The sequence below is a fragment of the Stegostoma tigrinum genome, chromosome 5, assembly GCF_030684315.1.
Source record: "Stegostoma tigrinum isolate sSteTig4 chromosome 5, sSteTig4.hap1, whole genome shotgun sequence".
In the NCBI taxonomy this organism is placed as follows: Eukaryota; Metazoa; Chordata; class Chondrichthyes; order Orectolobiformes; family Stegostomatidae; genus Stegostoma; species Stegostoma tigrinum.
In genome coordinates, this window is record NC_081358.1 from 73,318,365 (window position 1) to 73,338,131 (window position 19,767).

Genomic DNA, 19,767 nt, shown 5'->3' on the forward strand with positions numbered 1-19,767 from the left:
TATGTTTGGAAAGTTAAAATCCCCTGCCATAACCACCCTATTATTTCTACAGATAACTGAGGCCTCCCTACAAACTTGCTTCTCAATTTCATGCTGACTTTTGGGAGGGTCTATAGTGCAACAGAGAGAATGAGAGGTAGAGAGATGGAGTGAGAGGTCGATAGAGAGAGATGGCAGAGAGATAGAGAGACAGAGACAGGGAGAGGCAGAGAAAGAGAGTAATAGTGGCAGAGAGAGAGAGGCAGAGAGGTCGGGTGATTGAGCTAAACAGATTGTGATAGACAGTGACAGTGAGAGGCAGACAGAGAAAGAGAGCGAGAGAGAGAGACGGTCAGAGAGTGATAGAGCAGAGAAAGAGAGAGAGAGAGAGAGAGAGAGAGGGGTAGACAGCAAGAGTCTATAGTGCAACTCCAATCTGGTGATTATCCTTTTCTTATTCCTTGGTTCCATCCAAATAACTTTCCTGGATGTAGTCCCAGGAATGCCCTCCTTAATTACAGGGAGGGGGAGTGTTACCTGGACACTTTGTTTCAGGAGGCAGTCACACCTGGTAGATTAAATAACTCAAATTCAGAAAGTGTTCAGGGACAAGGTGTGACTGTAAGTGAGGTAGGTAGGGGGATTCAGAGTTCAGGCGTGAAGGAGCCTCAGCCCTTGACCTTGACCAACAGGCATGAGATTCTTGTGATAATGGGAACTGCAGATGCTGGAGAATCCAAGATAATAAAATGTGAGGCTGGATGAACACAGCAGGCCCAGCAGAATCTCAGGAGCACAAAAGCTGACGTTTTGGGCCTAGACCCTTCTAGGCCCGAAACGTCAGCTTTTGTGCTCCTGAGATGCTGCTGGGCCTGCTGTGTTCATCCAGCCTCATATTTTGTTGTCTAGGTATGAGATTCTTGCTCCCTGTACGGATGAGGAAAAGGACTGTGGACAGGATGAGCTAGTTGACCATGGCACTGTGGTGCAGAAGGCCATTCAAGTGGGGGGGGGACCAAAAAGACAGGTAGTTGTTTTAGGGGATTCTATTATTAGGGGGACAGATAGTATCCTATGCAAGCCAGATCGGGAGTCCCGCATGGTATGTTGCCTGCCCGGTGCCAGGGTGCGGGACATCTCTGACCATGTTGAAAGGATATTGGAGCGGGAGGGGGAGGATCCAGTTGTTGTGGTCCACGTTGGGACTAACAACATAGGCAAAGCTAGGGTAGAGGACCTGTTCAGGGATTATGAAGCACTAGGAAAGAAATTGAAGTACAGGTCCTCAAGGGTCATAATCTCTGGATGACTGCCTGAGCTACGTGCTAATTGGCATAGGGAAAAGAAAGTTAGGGAAGTAAACACATGGCTAAGGGATTGGTGTGGGAAAGAGGGATTTCATTTCATGGGGCATTGGCATCAGTTTTGGAACCTGGGGGATCTGTACCGTTGGGACGGTCTCCACTTGAACCGATCTGGAACCAGTGTTCGAGCAAAAAGGATAAATAGGGTGGTCAGTAGGACTTTAAACTTCTGAGTCGGGGGGAAGGGAAAGTGAAAGAGACAGGGAGTATGGAGTTAAGTGGAAAGTTAAGCAACAGGATAGCATGTGTACAGGTGGATTTAAGCTCGAGGTAGACTAGGAATACAGCAAAAAGGAAGGATAGCTTAAGACATCTTGGGATTTCCAACCTCTCTAATAATGATAAGAAAGTTAGCATTAAGGCACTTTATCTAAATGCTCGTAGTATTCGTGACAAAGTAGATAAATTAACAGCACAAATCCTGTTGAATGATTATGATGTGGTAGGCATTACAGAGACATGGTTGCAGGGAGTTCAGGACTGGCAGTTAAACAGCCAAGGAGTCACAACATATCGAAAAGACAAGGAGGTGGGCAGGGGTGGGGGGGGGGGGGGTTTCCTTGTTACTTAAGAATGGAATTAAATCTACGCACTAAATGACATAGGGTCAGAAGATGTTAAAATGTGAGGCTGGATGAACACAGCAGGCCAAGCAGCATCTCAGGAGCACAAAAGCTGACGTTTCGGGCCTAGACCCTTCATCAGAGAGGGGGATGGGGGGAGGGAACTGGAATAAATAGGGAGAGAGGGGGAGGCGGACCGAAGATGGAGAGTAAAGAAGATAGGTGGAGAGAGTGTAGTTGGGGAGGTAGGGAGGGGATAGGTCAGTCCAGGGAAGACGGACAGGTCAAGGAGGTGGGATGAGGTTAGTAGGTAGCGGGGGGTGCGGCTTGGGGTGGGAGGAAGGGATGGGTGAGAGGAAGAACCGGTTAGGGAGGCAGAGACAGGTTGGACTGGTTTTGGGATGCAGTGGGTGGGGGGGAAGAGCTGGGCTGGTTGTGTGGTGCAGTGGGGGGAGGGGACGAACTGGGCTGGTTTAGGGATGCAGTAGGGGAAGGGGAGATTCCGAAACTGGTGAAGTCCACATTGACACCATATGGCTGCAGGGTTCCCAGGCGGAACATGAGCCGCCGTTCCTGCAACCCCCGGGCGGCACCACCGCGGCAGTGCAGGAGGCCCATGATGGACACGCCATCAAGAGAATGGGAGGGGGAGTGGAAATGGTTTGCGACTGGGAGGCGCAGCCGCTTTTTGCGAACTGAGCGGAGGTGTTCCGCAAAGCGGTCCCCAAGCCTCCGCCCGGTTTCCCCAATATAGAGGAAGCCGCACCGGGTACAGTGGATGCAGTATACCACATTGGCAGACGTGCAGGTGAACCTCTGCTTGATGTGGAATGTCACCTTGGGGCCCGGGATGGGGGCGAGGGAGGAGGCGCGGGGACAAGCGCAGCATTTCCTGCGGTTGCAGGGGAAGGTGCCGGGTGTGGTGGGGTTGGAGGGCAGTGTGGAGCGAACAAGGGAGTCACGGAGAGAGTGGTCTCTCCGGAAAGCAGACAGGGGAGGGGATGGAAAAATGTCTTGGGTGGTGGGGTCGGATTGTAAATGGCGGAAGTGTCGGAGGATAATGCGTTGTATCCGGAGGTTGGTAGGGTGGTGTGTGAGAACGAGGGGGATCCTCTTGGGGCGGTTGTGGCGGGGGCGGGGTGTGAGGGATGTGTCGCGGGAAATGCGGGAGACGCGGTCAAGGGCGTTCTCGATCACTGTTGGGGGAAAGTTGCGGTCCTTAAAGAACTTGGACATCTGGGATGTGCGGGAGTGGAATGTCTTGTCGTGGGAGCAGATGCGGCGGAGGCGGAGGAATTGGGAATAGGGGATGGAATTTTTGCAGGAGGGTGGGTGGGAGGAGGTGTATTCTAGGTAGCTGTGGGAGTCGGTGGGCTTGAAATGGACATCAGTTACAAGCTGGTTGCCTGAGATGGAGACTGAGAGGTCCAGGAAGGTGAGGGATGTGCTGGAGATGGCCCAGGTGAACTGAAGGTTGGGGTGGAAGGTGTTGGTGAAGTGGATGAACTGTTCGAGCTCCTCTGGGGAGCAAGAGGCGGCGCCGATACAGTCATCAATGTACCGGAGGAAGAGGTGGGGTTTGGGGCCTGTGTAGGTGCGGAAGAGGGACTGTTCCACGTAACCTACAAAGAGGCAGGCATAGCTGGGGCCCATGCGGGTGCCCATGGCCACCCCCTTAGTCCCTTGTTCGCTCCACACTGCCCTCCAACCCCACCACACCCGGCACCTTCCCCTGCAACCGCAGGAAATGCTGCGCTTGTCCCCGCGCCTCCTCCCTCGCCCCCATCCCGGGCCCCAAGGTGACATTCCACATCAAGCAGAGGTTCACCTGCACATCTGCCAATGTGGCATACTGCATCCACTGTACCCGGTGCGGCTTCCTCTACATTGGGGAAACCGGGCGAAGGCTTGGGGACCGCTTTGCGGAACACCTCCGCTCAGTTCGCAAAAAGCGGCTGCGCCTCCCAGTCGCAAACCATTTCCACTCCCCCTCCCATTCTCTTGATGGCGTGTCCATCATGGGCCTCCTGCACTGCCGCGGTGGTGCCGCCCGGGGGTTGCAGGAACGGCGGCTCATGTTCCGCCTGGGAACCCTGCAGCCATATGGTGTCAATGTGGACTTCACCAGTTTCGGAATCTCCCCTTCCCCTACTGCATCCCTAAACCAGCCCAGTTCGTCCCCTCCCCCCACTGCACCACACAACCAGCCCAGCTCTTCCCCCCCACCCACTGCATCCCAAAACCAGTCCAACCTGTCTCTGCCTCCCTAACCGGTTCTTCCTCTCACCCATCCCTTCCTCCCACCCCAAGCCGCACCCCCCGCTACCTACTAACCTCATCCCACCTCCTTGACCTGTCCGTCTTCCCTGGACTGACCTATCCCCTCCCTACCTCCCCACCTACACTCTCTCCACCTATCTTCTTTACTCTCCATCTTCGGTCCGCCTCCCCCTCTCTCCCTATTTATTCCAGTTCCCTCCCCCCATCCCCCTCTCTGATGAAGGGTCTAGGCCCGAAACGTCAGCTTTTGTGCTCCTGAGATGCTGCTTGGCCTGCTGTGTTCATCCAGCCTCACATTTTATTATCTTGGAATCTCCAGCATCTGCAGTTCCCATTATCTCGGGTCAGAAGATGTGGAGTCTGTGTAGGTGGAATTGAGGAACCACAAAGGCAAAAAAACTATAATGGGAGTTATGTACAGCCCTCCTAACAGTGATCAGGACCAGGGGCGCAAGATGCACCGAGAAATAGATAGGGCATGTCAGAAAGGCAAGGTCACGGTGATCATGGGGGACTTCAATATGCAGGTGGATTGGGTGAATAATGTTGCCGGTGGATCCAAAGAAAGGGAATTCATAGAATGTTTGCAGGATGGCTTTTTGGAACAGCTGGTGATGGAGTCCACAAGGGAGCAGGCTATTCTGGACTTAGTGCTGTGTAATGAGCCAGACTTTATAAAAGATCTTAAAGTAAGGGAACACTTAGGAGGCAGCAATCATAATATGGTAGAGTTCAGTCTGCAGTTTGAAAGAGAGAAGGCAAAATCGGATGTAATGGTGTTACAGTTAAATAAAGGTAATTACAGGGGCATGAGAGAGGAATTGACGAAAATCGACTGGAAGCAGAGCCTAGCGAGGAAGACAGTAGACCAACAATGGCAGGAGTTTCTGGGTGTAATTGAAGACATGGTACAGAGAAAAGAAAGATTATCCCGGGTGGGATTAGACAGCCATGGCTGACAAAGTAAGTCAGGGAATATATCAAAGAAAAAGAGACGGCCTATAAAGTGGCCAAGAGCACTGGGAAATCAGAAGATGGGAAGGCTCCAAAAACAAACAGAGGATAACAAAAAGAGCAGTAAGGAAGCCGAGGAACACATATGAACGTAGGCTAGCTAGTAATATTAGAAATGATAGTAAAAGCTTCTTTCACTACGTAAGAAACAAACGAGAGGCAAAAGTAGATATTGGGCGGCTCCAAATTGATGCTGGAAGGCGAGTGATGGGAGATAAGGAAATAGTTGAAGAACTTAATAAGTACTTTGCATCAGTCTTCACAGTGGAAGACATGAGTAGTATGCCAACAATTAGAGGTAGCCACGGGGCAGAGTTGAGTATGGTAGGCACTACAAAAGAGAAAGTGCTAGAAAAGCTAAAAGGTCTAAAAATTGATAAATCTCCTGGCCCCGATGGGCTACATCCTAGAGTTCTGAGGGAGGTGGCTGAGGAAATAGCGGAGGCTTTGGTCGTGATCTTTCAAAAGTCACTGGATTCAGGGAAAGTCCCAGATGATTGGAAAATTGCTGTTGTAACCCCCTTGTTTAAGAAAGGATCAAGGCAAAAGATGGAAAATTATAAGCCGATTAGCCTAACCTCGGTAGTTGGTAAAATTCTAGAATCCATTGTCAAGGAAGAGATTTCTAAATTCCTGGAAGTGCCGGGTCAGATTAGAACACGTCAGCATGGATTTAGTAAGGGGAGGTCGTGCCTGACAAACCTGTTAGAATTCTTTGAAGAAGTAACAAGTATGTTAGACCAGGGAAACCCAGTAGATGTTATCTATCTAGACTTCCAAAAGGCCTTTGATATGGTGCCTCACGGGAGGCTGCTGAGCAAGGTGAGGGCGCATGGTGTTCGAGGTGAGCTACTGGCTTGGATTGAGGATTGACTGTCTGACACAAGGCAGAGAGTTGGGACAGAAGGCTCTTTTTCGGAATGGCAACCGGTGACGAGTGGTGTCCTGCAGGGTTCAGTGTTGGGGCCGCAGCTGTTCACCTTATATATTAATGATCTGGATGAAGGGACTGGGGGCATTCTGGCGAAGTTTGCCAATGATACAAAGATAGGTGGACAGGCAGGTCGTACTGAAGAGGTGGGGAAGCTGCAGAAAAATTTAGACAATTTAGGAGAGTGGTCCAGTAAATGGCTGATGAAATTCAATGTGAGTAAATGTAAAGTTTTGCACTTTGGAAAAAAAGAATACAGGCATGGACTATTTTCTAAATGGTGAGAAAATTCGCAAAGCAGGAGTACAAAAGGATCTGGGAGTGTTGGTCCAGGATTCTCTGAAGGTTAACTTGCAGGTAGAGTCCGTAATTAAGAAAGCGAATGTAATGCTGTCGTTTATCTCAAGAGGGTTGGGATATAAAAGCAGCGATGTGCTTCTGAGGCTTTATAAAGCTCTAGTTAGGCCCCATTTAGAATACTGTGTCCAGTTTTGGGCCCCACACCTCAGGAAGGACATACTGGCCCAGGAGCGTGTCCAGCGGAGATTCACACGGATGATCCTTGGAATGGTAGTTTAACGTATGATGAACGGCTAAGTATCCTGGGATTGTACTCATTAGAGTTTAGAAGGTTGAGGGGAGATCTAATAGAAACTTACAAGATAATGTATGGCTTAGAAGGGGTGGATGCTGGGAAGTTGTTTCTGTTAGGCGGGGAGACTAAGACCCGTGGGCACAGCCTTAAAATTAGAGGGGGTAAATTTAAGACTGAAATGACATGACATTTCTTCAGCCAGAGAGTGGTTGGCTTGTGGAATTCATTGCCACGGAGTGCAGTGGAGGCCAAGATGTTGGATGCCTTCAAGGCAGAGATCGATAAATTCTTGATCTCAGAAGGAATCAAGGGCTACGGGGAGAGTGCAGGGAAGTGGTGTTGAAATGCCCATCAGCCATGATTTAAATGACGGAGTGGACTTGATGGGCCGAATGGCCTTACTTCCACTGGTCTTCTGGTCTTATGGTGTTATGGTCTAAAAACATCACTCCCCGTCCTCTCTTGTTTCCCCTTTCTGTTGCTCCTTTCGCACCTACAGCCTGGAACATTAAGCTGCCAGTCCAGTCCATCCCTGATATGATATCCTTGTTCCATGTTCCCAACCACACCCTGGGTGCATCTGCCTTTCCTACTTGGCCTCTTGCATTGAAATAAATTCAGTTTAATTAATCAGGCCTACCTCATTCTCTGCTTTGTTCCTGCCTGCCCTGACTGTTTGACATGCTCCTTTTCCCAACTGTACCACTCTCAGACTGATCTCTTTCCTCACTGTGTTTCCCCCACTGACCTCCCCTTACTAGGTTAAATCTTCCCGGGCAGCTCTAGCAAATCTCCCCACCAGTATATTTGTCCCCTTCCAATTCAGGTGCAGTCCATTCTTCTTCTACAGGTCACTGCTACCCCTGAAGAAATTCCAGTGATCCAAAAATGTGAATCCATCTCCTCTGCATCAGCTCCTTAGCTGTGCATTTATCTGCTCTATTCTCCTATTCCTACCCTCTCTAGCTCGTGGTACTAGGAGTAATCCAGATCTTATTACCCTTGAGGGCCTCCTTTTTAAATTTCTGCTGAATTTCCTATATTATCTCCTCAGAATCTCATCCTTTTCTTTTCCTATGTCGCTAGTTCCAATGTGTACAGCAACCTCCTGCTGGTCCGAGTCCCCTCTGACAATATTCTGCACCCTCTCTGAGACAACTTCCATTCTGGCACCACGAAGGGAACACGCCATTCTGATGTTTCAATGTCAGCCGTAGAAACATTTGTCTGTGTCTTTGACTAGAGAGTCCCCTGTCATAATCAATCGCTTGGAACTTGACATAACCCTCGTTAAATTGGAGCCAATCTCGGTACCAGAAATCTGGCTGTCAGTGCTACATTCCCCTAAGAATCCATCACCACCTACATTTTCTAAAACTGCATACTTGTTTCAGAAGTGGAGAACCACAGGAGACTCCTGCGTGACCTGCCTTCCTCTCCTACCTTTCTTGATGGTAACTCATTTATCTGACTGTATCTTCAGTTTATCTCCCTTCTTATAACTGCCATCCATCACATCCTGTAGCTCCTGTAAATTCCTCATTGCCTCTAGCTGTTGATCTATGCGATCCCATTGGATTCACAACCAAACACACTTCCTGCAGACGTAATCATCAGTAATATAGAAACTCTCCCTAATCTCACATTTTACAGAAGGTACACATCACTCCACTAAAGGCCATCTTTACACCTTAACAATCTGCACACGCAGTAAATAGCTCAGTCTTACTTCTGTTAAAAACATGGCTCCAGGATAACTTAGTACCTATGTTTTATATTTTTAAAGTTTAATTAAAGACAGATCTCAATAAAGCATTTAATAAAAAGAATCACTCGATGCACTACTGTAGAATTACCAAAAAAGAACATTATGTTTGTACTTTTAAAAAAAAGCCACTTAGCTGTTCCCCTGCTGTGAGCTTCCCTGTGCAGGATTCTTCAAGGTCAGCTATGAATTTCACTGTTTGTTTATTTTCTTCAAATGAACTCCGATTACCAGAGATACTACAAACTACCTGCAGAGGCAGTCAGCTGTGCAGGTTTATTACTCCATTTCTTTCACCACCCACGTGGTCCCTGGTTTTGTTCTCTTCGTCCTTTATTAAAGTTCCATCGTTTTGATCTTTTTTTCCAAAGTTTCAAAACAATGCAACAGCTTATGCATCAGTAATTACGGCTCCAAGGATTCAAGGAAATCAGCACCAACACTGAAAATGCTGTTACAGCTGCAATTTTTTCCTATCCTCCATCTTGGATTACCCAAGGAAGGCAAGAGTGCTGCTGGGTGCTCTTTGTGTAATTTTGATCCTCTTACTTAAGGCAAGGTATACTTTCCATAGAAGGAGTGCAGCAGAAGTACACCAGGTTAGTCCTCAGAGTGGGGTAACTCTCCTATAGATGGAGATTGATGAGATTGCATCTTGTACTTTCTGCACTTTACGTGTTTAACGTTTTGGAGAATGAGAAGTGATCTCATTGAAGCTTAGAAAATTCTTAACAGGTTCAACACAGTGTATGCAGAAAGGATATTCCCTCTCGCTACATGAATGCTGCTGCTTTTTTCGTAATTTAAGTCATTTGTGTAGTCAGAGTCTTGATCTGTTCACCTGTGATTATATTTGTGATGTTGTGTGCTTGTGTGCCCAATAGAGCTTTGTTTGTACATCAGAGCACCAGACAAACTGATCAACAAACCTTTGAAACATTTCTTTCTAAAGTCTTTTGCTGCCACCATTTCTCAGTTTTGTTAAATGATTATTAACAGACTCACTAGGTTCCTGCCTCAGGTTTTGTAATTTATTTTGGAGTTCAGCTGGAGATTTGCTGACACCATGTTTTGTCTTATGGATCCCAAAAGTCTAAAATAATCCAATAATTTTGCGCAAATATTGGAGCTTTTAACAAATGAATTTCACATAAACTTCACCTTGTGTTGCAAAATAGTACATTGTTGCTTTGGAGCACTGACTGCAGTGCATAGTAAATAATGCGGCATTATGTCTGTACATGTATATCTACATTTCAATATAGTTCCTAAATTTGGAATAATACAGTAATATAAACATTGATACCAAAACCAGGCAGTGATATTGAATTTTTGGATGGAAAGTTTTATATATCTTATTGGCAGATTGGATTGTTGTTTATAATTAGACCACAGTGTTACTGAAATTACATAACTTGACTACTGTCATAACATTTGGTTATTTTTCACCAGAATCACACTTAGGTAGGGAATTAAAAGTTGATGTTGTATTATTGAAAATTGCAACTTTAGAACATAGAACAGTACAGCACAGTACAGGCCCTTTGGCCCTGGATGTTGTGCCGACCTATTATCCTACTTAGATCAATCTACCATGCATACCCTACATTTTACTATCCTCCATGTACCTATCCAAGGGTTGCTTAAAAGTCTCTAAATTATCTGACTCCGCTACCACTGCCAGCAGCGCATTCCACACGCCACCACTCTCTGTGTAAAGACCTCTATCCCCTGTAACCTCTACTTCCAAGGCAGATAAAATTGACAATGTTTCAAAAATATTACCACCTTAAAATTTCTCACCACAGTGCACACTATCTGGCTTTGGGATACAAGCCATTGTTCCTCCATTACCATTAGGTCAATATGCTGGGACTCCCTTTAATCACTGTTGGAGTGCATCAAGACTAAAACTGCAGAAGTTCAAGTTGATCAACCAGAATGTTCTCCAGCCTTTTCATTTTTATCTATTCCCATAAAGTAAAGGAAAAATAAACGGTGCTCGACTGAGGGTCCAGAGGCCGACCTACTCCATTAGAACTATAAAGATGAAAAAGCAATCGATGAAAAAAAACTGTCAAGCATTGATTCCCACAGGAATAAAAATTAAGACTGGCATTATGTTCTAAAGGGACTTCCTCTTAGCAGAAAGAAATCATTAAAATATTGTACTAGTAACTTCTAAGTTGGAATACAGTACATTAAATCGTTAAATTCTTGCATTGGTAAATTAATGTTTTTTTTAAGTGAAAAAAATCTAAAAATTATATAAAATGATGTAATCTTCCACTTTACATACATCCTTTAGTAGATTCTGGCTCCCAGGCAATTGCTGGCCTGGGAGTGTTCTTGGCCACTACTTGTTACTGGCTGCATTATGCCTGATTGTGTCTTTTTGGGAGTAGCTGAACCCTCTCTTGCTGACTGCTATCACCTCTGTGGTCTGCTTGGGCAGCTGCTCAATTTGGCTACTCCACTGGCTGTGAGGCTTTGCCTTCCTAACCCTCCTCCTGACCAGTTGGGTGTTCAGCAAGCTGAGCTTGGTGACTTTATTCCAGGAAGAGTTACTGTATTCCTGAGTGAGATTGTAACTCATGATTGGATGGTTGGGAGGCAGTGTGGGGCTGCTGGGTGTGGCGGGGGGGTGGGGGGCGTGGAGATGAGGCAGTGTGGGGCGAGGTGGTGAGTGATGTACGATTTTGTCCAAGTTGATAGGTTAGAGGGTTATGGCAACTCTGGTCTGACAGAGTTTGCTGATCCCTGATCACATCAGATCAGCCATGATATTGTGGAATGATGGTGCAGGACCAAAGAGGCCAATGGCTTACTCCTGCTGAAATTATTCAAGTTGTTATGGAAAGGGTTTTACTTACCACTTTCATTGCATATTGAACAGTGGTCCTGAATGTCTCTCCTGGTGGGACTGCTGAGATTCTCGAGCTGTAGGGTCTCTGATTGGAGTTTTCAGCCTTGGCCACTCACCACATTCTTTAATAGATATGTGTTCAGGGAGGTGATGAATTAGGAGGTTATTTCCTGGAAGATTATGCCATGAATAACGCTGTCCCCAAATTAGGTCTCAGGACTCTAAAAGATCCCAATGTCAGGGTCTCAGCATTCAGTGGAGGATTCTGGCCTTTATTTCTATGAAGATTTCCTCTGGAGTCTGATTATCTTTAAGTATGAAAGAGTCCATTATTTCTTCTTACTAAATTAGAGGTGATCTGCTCCTCTTTCAACAGACCCAAGCCTTCCAATCTTTTGCCAATAAGCTTGATAAACACATTGTTACCCTGTCGGTAATTTTGACAGTATTTGTTTGCTGTATGATAGCTGTCGAAAGATAAAATTGCCAGATCAGTATAAGGCGTAGGATAATGAGTGAGAGGAGATGTTTATTCCATCTGAACATTTTTTAAAACCTGAAGCAAATTTCTAGAGGTACAAGCATGATGCTATATTGAATCAAACTGCTTATTTTCCTTTCTAGGCTAGAAGCCATATTTGAATTGACAAACATCATTATGATTGACAGGTCATTATGCACAGAGTATTCAACAAAGAATAAGAAAGATTGTTCTGGGTGAGCATGAACATTATTCCCAGTAAGCCCTTACAAGGCTACATTGGAGGTTCTTAGTGAGTTGACAGCTGCTGTAAGTACAGTTGAGGTCTTTGACATGCCAGGGCTTTCCAAGACAACAGTAATCAATCCTAGATTAAATTATTTCAATAAGAATATATTCTAGCTCCCTTAGCTGTTATTGAAAATCTGTGATTTGTAAAGAATTATGAAAGATTTGTTATCATAGACAGTACTTCTTTTCTCTCATAAGAGATAGGTTGAACAGCTTTTCATCTTGCAATTGCTGAACAAATGCTCTATTTGCAGAGATTTAGTCTCTTTACATAAATGTATGTCACGTCCAGCAAGTGTAAAGGAACAACGTTATAATTTTGACAGATTGTCTTAAATTGGCTGTAGGTGCACCTATCTGCACACAGAGGATTATTGAGCAATTGCTTTCCAATAGAATTACTTCTAACAGTAAATCTTTATTTTGGATATTGCAAGCAAAGTTTGGTTGAGTATGGTTCTTTATATTGTCTGTTGTTAAAAAAAAGTGAAAATGCCACGCAATTTTTAGCGTACGTTAGGATTTAAGGCCTACATTCCATAAATTATTCAATGAATGCAAGTGGAAAAACCTCAATAGCATTTGTCTCTTTCCAGCAAAATTCAATTTCTGTATTACCAAGTGACTGTTTCCCTCATTGTGCTTAGAATAACCACATAGTGCTGTGGTTTTATTATGATGTTCATAAAATGGTTTAAACACTTACTATTCATGTGCTTTGTCAAGCAAAGGAATGTTTGTCCATGATATGTTGCTGTTTTGCGTTTACTCTAAGTAGTCTTTGGAATTGATGAACATGTTCTAGTGTGTCAAATTGAAACTATGGTATAAAACATTATATTTTTACTGAAATGGACAAATGGATATCGATTTGTTTTCTCTCTAGAAATAATGGCCTACATTGTCATCCTATTAATTAGCTAAGGTTAGATTTTTGGCTGTTGTTTTTGTGGTGAGATATACTAAATTAGGCGATAACAAAGTGTGGAGCTGGATGAACACAGCAGGTCAAGCAACATCTTAGGACCACAAAAGCTGACATTTCAGGCCTTGACCCCAGCTTTTCTGATGAAGAGTCAAGACCCGAAACATCAGCTTTTGTCCTGCTAAGATGCTGCTTGACCTGCTGTGTTCATCCAGCTCCACACGTTGTTGTCTCTGATTCTCCAGCATCTGCAGTTCCCATTAACTCTGTACTAAATTAGGTTACATTTTGCTTCAACATGGGTCTGTCTTTCCACAGCATTAGAAATGCCGTGGAAAATTGTAAACCTGTCAGAGAGACTCGGCTCTTTACTGAAATTCTGGGAAAACAAATGTTTTAGAAAAATTAAAATCTGCTCTATTTTTGACAGATTGAAAGGCCTTATCTTGCAGCATATTCTTTTAAGAATGGCGTCATACACCAATGGCATATGTAGATCTTAGTTGTGTCTGTTGCATCTTTTTGATATCACAGATATAATAGGTAAATGTGCGGTTTGTGAATTGTTGAATTTAGGTGACATAGGATATAGTTTTCTTACTTAATTTACTTTGTCATCAATTTACATGCAACTGTTTCTTATTGCAAACATTCAGTGCACAGCGCATGTTGATAAAATTGAAACAGAAAATGCAAAATACATTGTTATTCTGATTTTGTACTGTCTTAGCTCAAAACTTGACATACTGTGTTGCGAAACAGGTTAATATGCAAATACAATATGATTAATTATTAACACATATTTGGCTAACAATTAAACATACTGCGGCGATAACAGCGGCTCTTATCAGATAGATTCAGTAACGCCTTTCCCCTGGTTGTTGCCTGACTGTCCAGCTCCTTCACTTCCAGCAGAAGGTTAGCGTCACCGAGCAATGATGTCACCGGCGTTCCCCTCCCCCGTGCCTGTCACCCTCACATAAATGCAGTGAAAGTGAATACAGTGTAGCTTTTATTTGTAACAGATACCAGCCTTTTATCCTTTCAGGATTGATACAATGCGTTATTCGGCAACGACGTTTTTCTTCACGAAGTAAGGTGCGCGTTTTGAGTGTATAGCTGAATTTGCTTTTTAGGATTTGAAGATTTTTTTGTTCCAAATGAGACGAAGAATAATGATTTATCTGAAATGAATATAGTTAAGGTGGCGATGGGGGTGGGCAAGTGCTGGCTGTGTGTGTGTTAATAGAACTGAGGTAATAATGAGAAAACGTAGTCAAATGATCTTGCAGCGATCTCCACAGCTATTCCATTCATTGTTTTCTTACCTCCTTAGTTTTTATTAATTGAGTACTGAAATATTAGATGTTTGGAGCACTGTTACGCGGAGCTGCCTCATATGCTAGCAAAGTTAAATTACCAGTATATGTATGAATACAATAAGTATTGCAACACAAAGTCGAAAATTGTCTTTTAAATATGTATGTCGTTTTACAAGTTTTATGATTCCCTCCAAAATATACATAAACACACGAAGTTAAAGAAATAGGTAACGTTAAATTATGACTCTTCAAAGCATAGCAAATCATAATACAAGAGGTGGCTTGATAGGAAACAGCGATTGTCTGGTACTTCCAGTACGTGTCACTAAATATTACAAATGGCACGCTAACTCAAAAGAAACAGATAGCTAAGTTGTTTCCCTAAGTGTTTAAAGGCCTTCTTTTCCTCAATGCCAGTGCTCAATGGAATGTTAACTGAGTTTGGGAAAAAAGAACATAGAAATAGCAGTTTTGAATCTCGGAACACTGCGTCAATTGAAGTCAGACACTAGCATCCAGGCCTGGACCGTGAGCAGTGCATGGCAGATGGATTTGGACAATTTATCAATTTTCTAGTATACCTCACGAGCAGGGAATATCCAAAGGTGTTTAAACTGTCCAAAAAAAACTTATCATTGGATATTTATGTTTTAATGTAGTTGAAAAAAGTTTGATCTGTAATATCTAAGAAACAAAGTGCACAGTTGTCAAATTTTAACCTCTTTTCATTTGTCACTTTTCTGAGCTTCAAACCTTTCGTTGCGTTGCTACGTTCAAAAGGGCGCCATTCAACAACATTACGTCCTAGCTGGACTATCTGCAAAATCACTTCTTCTAGTTACATTTCTCAAACCTTTCTCTGTTACCTGTAGATTTTTCTTCTTCAGGTAATGATCCAATTCTCACTTTTGAAAACCACAAATAAAAGAACAGCAACTCATATTCCGCCTGGGAACGCTGCAGCCATATGGTATCAATGTGGACTTCACCAGTTTCAAAATCTCCCCTTCCCCGACTGCATCCCTAAACCAGCCCAGTTCGTCCCCTCCCCCCACTGCACCACACAACCAGCCCAGCTCTTCCCCCCCACCCACTGCATCCCAAAACCAGTCCAACCTGTCTCTGCCTCCCTAACCTGTTCTTCCTCTCACCCATCCCTTCCTCCCACCCCAAGCCGCACCCCCAGCTACCTACTAACCTCATCCCACCTCCTTGACCTGTCCGTCTTCCCTGGACTGACCTATCCCCTCCCTACCTCCCCACCTACACTCTCTCCACCTATCTTCTTTACTCTCCATCTTCGGTCCGCCTCCCCCTCTCTCCCTATTTATTCCAGTTCCCTCTCCCCATCCCCCTCTCTGATGAAGGGTCTAGGCCCGAAACGTCAGCTTTTGTGCTCCTGAGATGCTGCTTGGCCTGCTGTGTTCATCCAGCCTCACATTTTATTATATTAAAAGATTCCTTCATACTTTCAGGAAGTGCATTGAAGATCCTAACCGCTGCCACCATAAAAATGACGTCGTATAACTATGCTTTCTTATGCTGTTACATCCACAGGACAGGAGGAGAGGGATATTTTTATTTTAAAACTATTTTTAATTTTTTCTTAAATGGACTCTTGCCAGGTTTTTAAATGGCTACTATCAGAATGAACAAGTTGACTTCTTACAGAAATGGCCAACAATTAACTCTACAAAAGCAGATTCCTTTATGATCCTCTCAGCCAAGCCACAGGGAGGACTTGCAAAAGAGAAGTCTGTCTCTGCCAGTTCAAAACAAAGGAGACAATCAAAACTTATTATGGCTTGACTTGGTACAAATTACTCCACAGTTATCTATGACATAAAATTGAATTTTTCTCTGATGAGGGACCATCACAAAATCAAAGGGTTAGCTGAGTAACTCAAACTGAAGCCCAGTCCCATGTTTAAAATTGAATGTTTATTTGAACTACACTTAGTTTTGACTTGTACTTGTCAGTCTGTTTCTAACACTTGAAGAGTATGCAGCTCCAAATTTAGCCACATGCCTGCCCCTGATCTCAATATTTCTTAAAGGCCTGACTTCTGAAAAAAACTTTATGTATAAAGTGAACCAATTCCTATCTAATAACTGCTACACCTTCACCAGCTACTTGACTGTCATCTGAACTTCTACGAAAATGACTATTATGCTCAGCCAACTAAAAGAAACTCAGCATGACATTGACTGGGCTTTGTAAGTTACATGAGAACATTCTGATATCTTTCTTTTCAAGTAAATTTTAATTTGTACCATCTATCCTTTCTTTCTTTTCGTTTCTGCTTTAGCTGCATATATATGTGTGAGTTTGTGTTGCAAACCATTCCCCCATGTTTTTAGATGCAGTAATAAACCTTTGTTTTTTAATCCTGAAGAATTTGCTATGTTTTGTTTTTAAATCAGACTTCACTGACCCAGTTTGGGGGGATATGCCATTGCCTATTTTCAACGGAAAAGAAAATAAGAAAAGCAAACTAAAAACCACCACTGTTATGGGGAGGAGAGAAGCATCATAAAAAATCATTCTGATCACTTCTCCCTCTTGTCAGTGACACCAATCAACTTAAGTTGGTATCCTCTGGTTCTTAAGGCTTTCACCAATAGGAATAGTTTCTTTCTAGCTTCTTTGTCGAGATTCCTCATGATTTTAATCATCTCTATCAAATCCTGTCAGCCTTTTTCAAGGATACTGGCCTCAGTTTCTTAAATCTTTGCACATAACTGAAGTAACTCATCCCAGGCACCATTCTTTGAATCTTTTCTGTATTCCCTTCAATGCCTTCGTAATTTATCTAAAGCGTGTGCTCAGAACTGAATGTACTATTTTAGTTGAGGCCGAACCTCAACACCATGCTGGGGCAGCACGGTAGCATAGTGGCTAGCACTGCTGCCTCACAGCGCCAGGGACCCAGGTTCGAATCCAGCCTCGGGCGACTGTCTGTGTGGAGTTTGCACATTCTCCCTGTGTCTGTGTGGGTTTCCTCCAGGTGCTCTGGTTTCCTCCCACAGTCCAAAGATGTGCAGGTTAGGTGGATTGGCCATGCTAAATTGCACATAGTATTTAGGGACGTTTAGATCAGGTGGGTTATAGGGGGCTGGGTCTGGGTCTGGGTGGAATGCTCTGAGGTTCGTAGTGGACTTGTTGGGCCAAAGGGCCTGTTTCCATACTGTAGGGATTCTATGAACCAGTGTTTAATACAAGTTTACTGTAACATCTTTGCTCTTGTATTCTGTGCCCTGTTTATAAAGCCAAGATCCCCACATGCTTTATTCAACATGGCATTTACCCAGTTTACTTTGACAGAGTATGGCCATCAAGAATCAGATGATTCCTGTGACTTCTGCATGAGCAGTTAATTCCTGTTTGATCATGGCTTTGGAAAGTTCTTAAAACATCAGTGACAATGGCTGGTGTGCCCTCCCTTGATTTGATAAACCAAGATAAACACCATTTGCCTGCCTCGTGAGCTTGAAATGTAATGATGAGAACATAAAGAATTTAAAATAAGTCACAATCTTTGTGAATTAGTCATTTACTTTGTAGCAATTGCTTCAAACCTTGTGTGGAGAATAGAGACATTGGTCATATGACTTAAACCGATTATTCCAAGAACTAGGCAGAGATCAGTCAATGTGGAATCCAGCAGGAAAAGAGATGCCTTTTGCATGAGAAGAGAACCCTATAAAACTTAATCAACTGATGCAATGCATCAGGGAAAAAAGATTGTTTTCATAGAATCCCTACAGCATGGAAATAGGCTATTTTGCACATTGAGTATACACTGAACCTCTGAGGGGCATCCCACCTAGACCCCTACCCTATCCTGGCTCTTGGGTAACAATAGTCCAGCTGAATGCATTGGTAAACTTGAACATTGGGATAGGAATCATGACATAGCTTGCTGCTTAGTTGCCTGGTTTCTTCCTTCAAGGGCTGTGTCCAGCAATTTCCTGCTTTTTAAAACTTCCTTTTGATTTCAGAGTTTCTTACATTTATCCTGGCTTATTCACCTAGTTGACGCACCCTCGATACCATAGGCAATTTAATGCAGCCAATTCCCCACAATCTGTACATCTTTGGACTATGGGAGGAAACTGGAGCACTTGGCAGAAACCCATGCAGACATGGGCAGAATGTGAAAACTCCACACAGCTACCTGAGGCTAGAATTGAGCACAGGTGCTGTGAAGCAACCATGCTAACCACTGTGCCATTGTGATCCCCGTTTTCACCTGAGAAGTGTTAGCTCGACAGAACTTTAAGTTATAACCTTGCCTTGAAATGTCGAGACTCTCAACTTCCATTCTTTCCGAAAAAAAATCTTGGAAATTACGTAGGCCTGCAACATCTGTGCATTAAAGGATTCAGCTGAACGTGGTTTTTATTTTGTACTGATAATCTACTTAAATCCTGTTTAATGGAGTCAGTTTTTACTTGTACTTTAGTGTGCACGAATAAATTGTGATTCATTGTGTTTACGTTTTGGATGTTGTATAAATAAACATTACCTTTTCTTCCCATCTCAAATGAACTGAAAGGCTCCTTTGTGTATTACCAAAAACTGCAAATCCTAAAACTTGTAAAACATTCCTTCTAATATGTCTTGTGGACAACTGTGCAATAAGGAGAAAGGGGCAAGTTATCCCACCTTCTCTTTTTCCATTTTTAACAAAGGTAAGTGAATCTAAAATAGGCTATATATTTTGAAGAAAGGACATTGGGCTTGAAACATAATCTTTTCACAAATGCTGCCAGAATTTCTAAGTTTCTCCAGTAATTTTTGTTTTTGTTTCATATTTCTATCGTGCACAGTTTCTGTAATATTTAGTTTGACTGCAGTTTACAAAATATTGAACAAAACACGAGAAATATTGTAGATTGGTAAAAGAGTCAAATGTCATTAGGTTGAAAAGAAGCAAAAGAAAACATTCTCCAGACATGCTGTTCGGTTACAATAGTCCAGCTGAAGTGCAATGCATTGGTAAACTTGAACATTGGGATAGGAATCATGACAAAGCTTGCAGCATAGGTGCCTGGTTTCTTTCTTCAAGGGCTGTGTCCAGCAATTTCCTGCTTTTTAAAACTTTTCTTTTGATTTCAGAGTTTCTTAAAATAAATTCAAATTCACAAACTGTGCCATATGTTTGCAAATTGTATTCTTACTGTTGAAAATATCTGTGATGCCACTAGATTAATGCACTCTTTTCAACTTAAACACTTGCGTTCATCCAAATACTAATTGTACTTAGCTCCACAAAGCAACTTGTGGGTGCTGCTGGTCCAGCCTTCACCTTCTATAAATTGTCAACTCTTCCTTCCAGAAATGCTGGCTGAAATTGGTTATGCTCTCACTTACCCAGTCACAGCACA

The 19,767-nt window shown here is 43.6% G+C and overlaps 1 protein-coding gene across 5 annotated transcripts in view; it reads left to right on the forward strand.

Moving 5' to 3' along the window:
• The window catches only part of LOC125452078 (nucleolar protein 4-like), a 337,333-nt gene that overhangs the window by 84,418 nt on the left and 233,148 nt on the right, over positions 1-19,767 (forward strand). The window contains exon 1 of one of the 5 annotated variants that reach the window (XM_048530049.2): positions 14,033-14,152. The exons of 3 other annotated variants lie outside the window; for them this stretch is intronic. The gene's annotated coding sequence lies outside the window, so the exon portion shown is untranslated. Of the gene's footprint in view, positions 1-14,032; positions 14,153-19,767 lie in introns of those variants that run through there. One more of the 5 variants, XM_048530050.2, reaches the window with a different exon arrangement.